This window comes from Motacilla alba, chromosome 20 (assembly GCF_015832195.1).
Source record: "Motacilla alba alba isolate MOTALB_02 chromosome 20, Motacilla_alba_V1.0_pri, whole genome shotgun sequence".
Taxonomy (NCBI): Eukaryota; Metazoa; Chordata; class Aves; order Passeriformes; family Motacillidae; genus Motacilla; species Motacilla alba.
In genome coordinates, this window is record NC_052035.1 from 6,580,814 (window position 1) to 6,587,410 (window position 6,597).

The following is a 6,597-nucleotide window of genomic DNA, read 5'->3' on the forward strand; positions in this document are numbered from 1 at the left end:
AATAAAATAGATTCTCATCTGTCTTCAAGGATGAGTTGAACAAGAATGTAGCCAGCTAGGCACCTGGAAGCATTCTTTTATGCCTCTTCTTTGCAGGGGAAGTTCATCCCTGTCTCTCCAAGAGCTCCACCAAACACACCGCTTCTGTCCTGAAGACAAACAGCCACCAGCTTTTCAGTATCTAAACAAATTTGGAAAGAAAGTCTGCTAGATGTTGTGTTACTGGCGAGCAAGAAATTGCATGAAACTGAGAACTAGAATGAATAGAAAAACAGACCTGCTTTTCCCATCTTTATTTGCACAAGAGAGAAAAACAGACTCTTTAATCTCCTGGTTTATTATATAAAATTAAGACGCAGAGTTAGAGAAACCTGATATATTTGATATTGAAATGTTGGATGTTGGAGGGAGAAGAGTGTGATCCCACGTGCAAAATAATTACTGTTTTAGAGTAAACCACTACATGACAGGGTTCTTTAGCCTAAGAAACAATATGGAGGGGCTTGTGTGCTCTGAATTTCATCACAATTTGCTGCATGCTGACTTCCTCGTGTAAGCAGGTCATTTTTGGCAAGGCTTGTGGAATATTTACCACTATTTGTTCCATGTTGCTTCAAACTGGGACACCACCACAGTCCAAACAACTGAGCTGTGCTTGCTGGCCACGGATCCAGCCCAGTGAGAGCCAGGAGCTGGCACTGTCAGTGATGGTATCCACACAAGCCACATTTGGGAAGCAGTTAGGAGTCATCTTTAATCATTCAGCACTTTCTGTTGGGTTCGTTTAGTTCCAAGCTGGGTAATTACAGCCTCATTATTTTTCTTTTTACAATGAAGACAAGCCTGCAAGCCAGGCAGAATAATTTCTTCTGCTACCGTTGCCAAGATATGATAGCACATCTACGCCATAAGGAATTTGTCATGGTATCAGTTTTATTAATGGTAAATAATGACTCTTCAGTTAAGCAACATCTTCACATCAGCTGGTGCCTAACCATAAAACACTAAGCAAATTTGAAACCCTACAGACAGGTAATTGAGTTGAGATTCCCAGTGCCCAGCATGTTTCTTGCTGACCAGCATGTGTCAAGTTTTCCACGTTATTTTTTTCACTGAAATTAATACCCAGCTACAATCAGACTTTAATTTTAAAACCACAAAAGCTCATCTAAAAATAAGACATCAAAGTTCCCGTGGCAGTAGATAGAGGCCAGGACTAAGGGAACGGTGGTAGATCAGGTATCAGGGAGTAATTCATCCTGTCTGTCCACCTTCACTGGCTGGAGGGACAGCTCAGTTCTTGCAGGGACTATTTCTCAGCCAGAACCCACTGCTAGTGTGCCATACACTGAAACACACAGGGACATTGCTGTGATGGATCTTGCATCAAATTATTTGAAGACTGTAATGATACAAAATACATGTTTGAAAAAACAGCTTTCAAAAGAAAATAGCCACTGGATTAGTCCTGTGGGCCTGTCCAGGCTTTGGGTTCTGCACAAGCCCTGAAAAACAAGGTAGGAAATACAGTTATACAGTTTAATTAAAAATTTTAAGTCGTCCTGTAGAGTCTGAAGAAATTTCTGCCATTAGCTCAAAAAGCCAACAAATCCAGAAGAGAGCTATCATTTGTAACAGGGGGAAATGACTCTGCTTCTGCCACTGAAACACCTGGGTACGTCAGGCTGAGCACTGTGACCTGCTTTGGTTTCCTACGGCCACGCTCAGGTTGGCAGGAACACGACACACTCAACGAGCGCTTTCAAAGGACTGTGCGCATTTGTGGCTCAGCTCTCTCAAGCGTGCTCTGCAGCAGGAAGCTGGTTGTAAGATCCCCTGATAAACCAACACTCAGCCCTCAGTTCTTCCCCTTCCTTCCCTTCCAGGATTAAGATTGTGGCTGTTTCTGCCCCCAGTGCACGTGGACGCTGTGAATGCTGAGCCTTGCCAGCCCTTGCCCTGCACTGCCTTCTGCAAACCACTTGATTTACACCCTCTTGGGCAGCAGCTCTATGGAACCCAGAGATGTGACTAGCACGGCATCGTATTATTAGACTTCCCCAGCACACTTTTACTTCTAAATCATCTGGGATGGGAAAAACAGTTAGATAAAGAAGAATGTCATGACTCATTCCCCAATGCCACGGAGGTTCAGAGCAACCAGAAAGGAGTTAACAGCACAGCCACCCCCTCCCCCCCCCCCCAGTAGTATTTCAGAGTTTCTAAATACAGAGTTCCTTTCTGAGCTGGATGCCCATTTTGGTTATCTTAAAAGTATTTCTGGAACTCTTGGCCAACTTTAAACAAACAAACAGGGAGAAATATTTGTGAAGATAACACGGCTGAGAGCGTTTGGTCACTGAGTCTTTCTAAGTTTAAGGTTTTAGTTTTTAGGCTATTTCTTTAAAGCTTGTGAATAGAAGAAAAAAGTGCTCTGGAGATGTTAAATCACACAACCATCCCAGCTATGGCTTTGGAATAACAATCATTCAACTTAGCAAATATCAGACGTGGGAAGGGATTTATCTGACGCATCTATATGATCATGTGAACTCCTTTCTCAAGGAGAAACAGTCTCTGCTGGAGACACAAGAGGAAGGAACTGTTTTGCCTTCTTTAAAAAATATAACAACATAAGCAACAGTAACATGCTCAAAGCTTCCTGGCACAAATGCAAAAATGCAACATCTGAAATGTCAGCTGGTACGCTGGGAGGATTTACATGATTTAAAAGATTTATGAGAAAGAACTATTTCACTGGCTTCAGAGCATCTTGGAAAGCAGCAGTGGGAAAAAATCTCCAGCTAAGAGAAATTATCATGGCCAGTATGGTTCTGTATTGCTCTTTTTAATGCAAGGAAAAAAATGGGTCAGGCACTCTTAGGATTTTAAGCTGAGTTTAAAGATGAATGAACGGAGTCTGCCATGAGTCTGGGATATGCCCATTTTCTCATATTGCATATTGACTCACATAGTCCTGTGGCTCACCTAAAGCCACACAACTCATTGCTGCTGAAGGCAGGATTAAATCAAGAAATTCCTGACTCTTCCTCCCACTGTTGTTTCACTAGAAGCTGTTCTGCTGATACGCAAAGGCTGGCCAGCTGGATTTCAGTGCAGGCTCTCAGGGGAGAGATGGGGTCACAGAGACAGGGGAAATAAATCCTGCCTTAATAAAAAGATAATATATCAAGCAAGGAAAAGGCATGAAACCATTTGAAACTATAAACTCTGCAACATTTATAGATGTGCTTTGGCAATGCTCAAGTGGAAGATTAGCTTGCTTTGTGGCTCCTGAAGCAGGTACTGAAGAGCATGGTCCTCAACGTCTGCGCGCCTGAGGTGCTCCAGCACCAAAGGTGAGCCCAGCTCAGCTCTGCCAGGGGAGCAGGGGTTGGTGCTGGCTCTGCTGTGCTCTGCTGGGCTGGGATGGGGGTAGGTGCCAGCTCCAGCAATGCCTCTGGCTCCAAGGCTCCTCCTGGGACAGGTACAAGCAGCTCACATAAGCACAGGGCTGGGGCTGATCCACGGTGCCAGCCCTGTCTGGGTCAGATCCTGCACCCCTGGGGGCCCTGTGCTGTTTGCAGGGTACCACATTCACCAGTCATGAAACTGTTCACTTCCTCCTCCTTTTTACCAGCCATCTGTTGCTAGTGCCTTCCATGGTTCAGTCACAGATGTCACCGCAGATCTTTTGTGCAAAATATTCCTTCCCGTCTATCTCTGTTTATGTTTTATTGTTATGGGGTCTTTTATATAAGCTTTTATTTAATTTTATTTAAATACTTTTCAATACATTTAAGTTTCACGAATGCTTCCATAAACAATGAGATGAAAGAGCTCAGTAATATCATTCCAGGGTATTAGATTGAGGTGGACATTTTTCTCCATCTGTTTCACCAATAACCTAAACTAATGCAGTTTCCAGACCAGAGCACATGATCTTAAGTGAACTGAAAGGAGCGAAAAGGTCTCTGGTGACATATAAAGACTTAGAGGAGATTGAACAAAGGTGTCCAATAAAATAAATTTCTGGCCAAACAGAACTGGAAAGACACAGAGATTACAATTCCTCTATCATAACAGCAGTGACTCATCCAGTTGCATAGTCACTTGGGGTGAAAAAGAAAACAGTTACTCAATCTCTCAGGGATTTAGGCACAGAAGAATATATTATGCAAGTTTTAGCTGCGTTACTAATGGCCTTGAAGCACACAACTCTACTATGACTCTCACTCAGCTCAGCAGATCACAAATAAGATGACTCACGTATCCATGACATGATAGGAAAATAGAGAGCCTAAGAAGTGCAGAGGCAGGTGCTAATACAGTCACAGAGCATGCAGTCAAAGGAAGAAGAGAGTTATAAAATCAGGAGCAAAGGACTGCAGAGAAATCAGCTTGTGTGTTTGGAGGCTCGAGGGCACGGACTGGGTTGATTTTTCTCAGTGTCACATCAGGAGGTTGTGAGTGTGAAGCCAGGCTGTGTGCAGAGAGGAGCCAGGCCCCTGGGGACCCTCACCTGCATGTGCCCAGGGAATGGCAGCAGAGCTGGCCCTGCTCTCTGCACAGCAGAGCTGTGCACAGCACACAGTAAGATCACACACCACTGAAACTCATCCGCAAACTTAACAATATTTATACTTGGCAGGACTTCCTACCCTGCTGGTGCATCGTGATTTTGTAGAAGCTGTTAACTCTGATTGTTTAAAGACTAATTAAACCCGCTGGTGGTGCCAGCCACAGCAGTATTTTGCCCATTATCTCATGACTTACCTCCTCATGGATGAGGGCTTTGACAGCTATTCTCAAAGCACTGGTTAAAATCTGAATGGTTGGGCAGAGCTCAACTCAAATTCTGCACTAAACAGCTGGAAAAGCAGTTGTTCCATGAAAACTGCAATTCTTTATGCTCTGGAGCTCAAATCAAAGCACAGGTGTAAATGAAGCTTAAAGCTAAACACTTTACAGAAGTCCAATAATTAGGAGGATTATATTAGAAAGGTATGCCCATATCTCTAAATTTGGAAGTTTATGCAGGTCAGAGCACAGTAAGATGTTTAAACCTGAACATAAGTCAAGCCAATGCTACTCTAGAAACATAGACTATGTCTGATTATAATTTTTAAATTTTTACAGACAGTTTGGCACAGCCATCCCAAGTTGCAGTTCCCATCGCCTGACTGAAAGATTCTGGATGGTCAAAGGATTATTCAATTATAATGTGTCTGTGTGATCCATTGCCTGCAAAAACACAGCCCATGCAAAGCAGGAACTCTCACATACTCAGGGGAAGATCGGGAGAAATTCTGCGTTTTTGTTATCACAGAAAGGAGACCCTTGAGAGTAACAAGAATAGCACTAACGCACAAGCTTGAGTGACAATTTTTATGAGCTCAGTTGCACAAAGGAACTGCAGAGAACTGCTTTCAAATGACTAAATCTGACACATTTCCTTTAGATATTACCTAATTCCAAGGGGTTTATTCTAGGCATTTCAACTCACATATGTATGGGATATAATGTATAGATACAGAAGGGATGCACCATTTCTTTCTGCTGTCAGAGCTGATTAACAAACCAGAGCAGGGTATTTTTGTACTAACCAGGATAACCTCCTGCCATATCCTGTCTCCTTCCCAGAGCTGACAGTCCTTAGGCTGACTTCATCCTTATCTCCTGTTAAACATGCAGGGGTTTAGGTGATGTGATGCAGAATCAGAGGGGGTTTATGCTGGGAAGTAAAATGAGCACTTGGAAATGTCTTGTTACGTGGACAGTGGAAGGAAAAAGCTTTTTATCTGCATCCTTTGTCACTGCCCAGCACAACCCAGTGGAGGATCACCAGTACTTAACAAAACTATTTGTCTCATAAGTTTCCTAAGAAGAAAGCACTTGCAGGTTCAAGATTTAGATGAGTTTCATTCCTGCATTACTAATACACAATATTCCAATGTATTGGAGTTATTTGCCCAGGATTACTGGGAACACAGAATTTGTGATTGTGCCTTTATTCTGCATTTATTCACTGGAACAAACAGTGAAGGAGCAGGGATATGGCAAAAGCCTTCTTAGAGATCCAGCTGGTGCAACCAGAAGGGTAATAAAAATACATTAGCAATAAAGTAAAGGCTCATCTATTATCTGAAAGAAGCACAGTTCCAATGATTTATGGAATGACCTTTTTCTGAAAGAAGCCTGTATGTCCTCCTGAATAAGGCTGATTGCAAGAGATGATACTGCTAACATAGTGTTCATATATTCTGAGTGTTAAAACTGCTGTGGAAAATAAGTGGCAGGTTTACTGGATGCTCTTTGTCATTTCTTGGCAATTTTAGAGGGCAGTAAAGCTGTCATTCTGATTTTTAGTGCCTTTCTGTGATGGAAGCAGGTTTTTTGGACAGGGACTGTGTGAAGGGTCTGACAGAGCGTAAAGTGATGTGCAATAGCTGGAACTGTTACAGCCAAAAAATATCCTGTAACCCCAGCTGGTCAGTTCTGACCCTGCCCTGTGATATTGTGCAACACTAATGCCAATTAAAACCAATGCAAACCGCTTTCCTAAACCTCCGTGCAAACTTCTGTCAAATCCTTGTG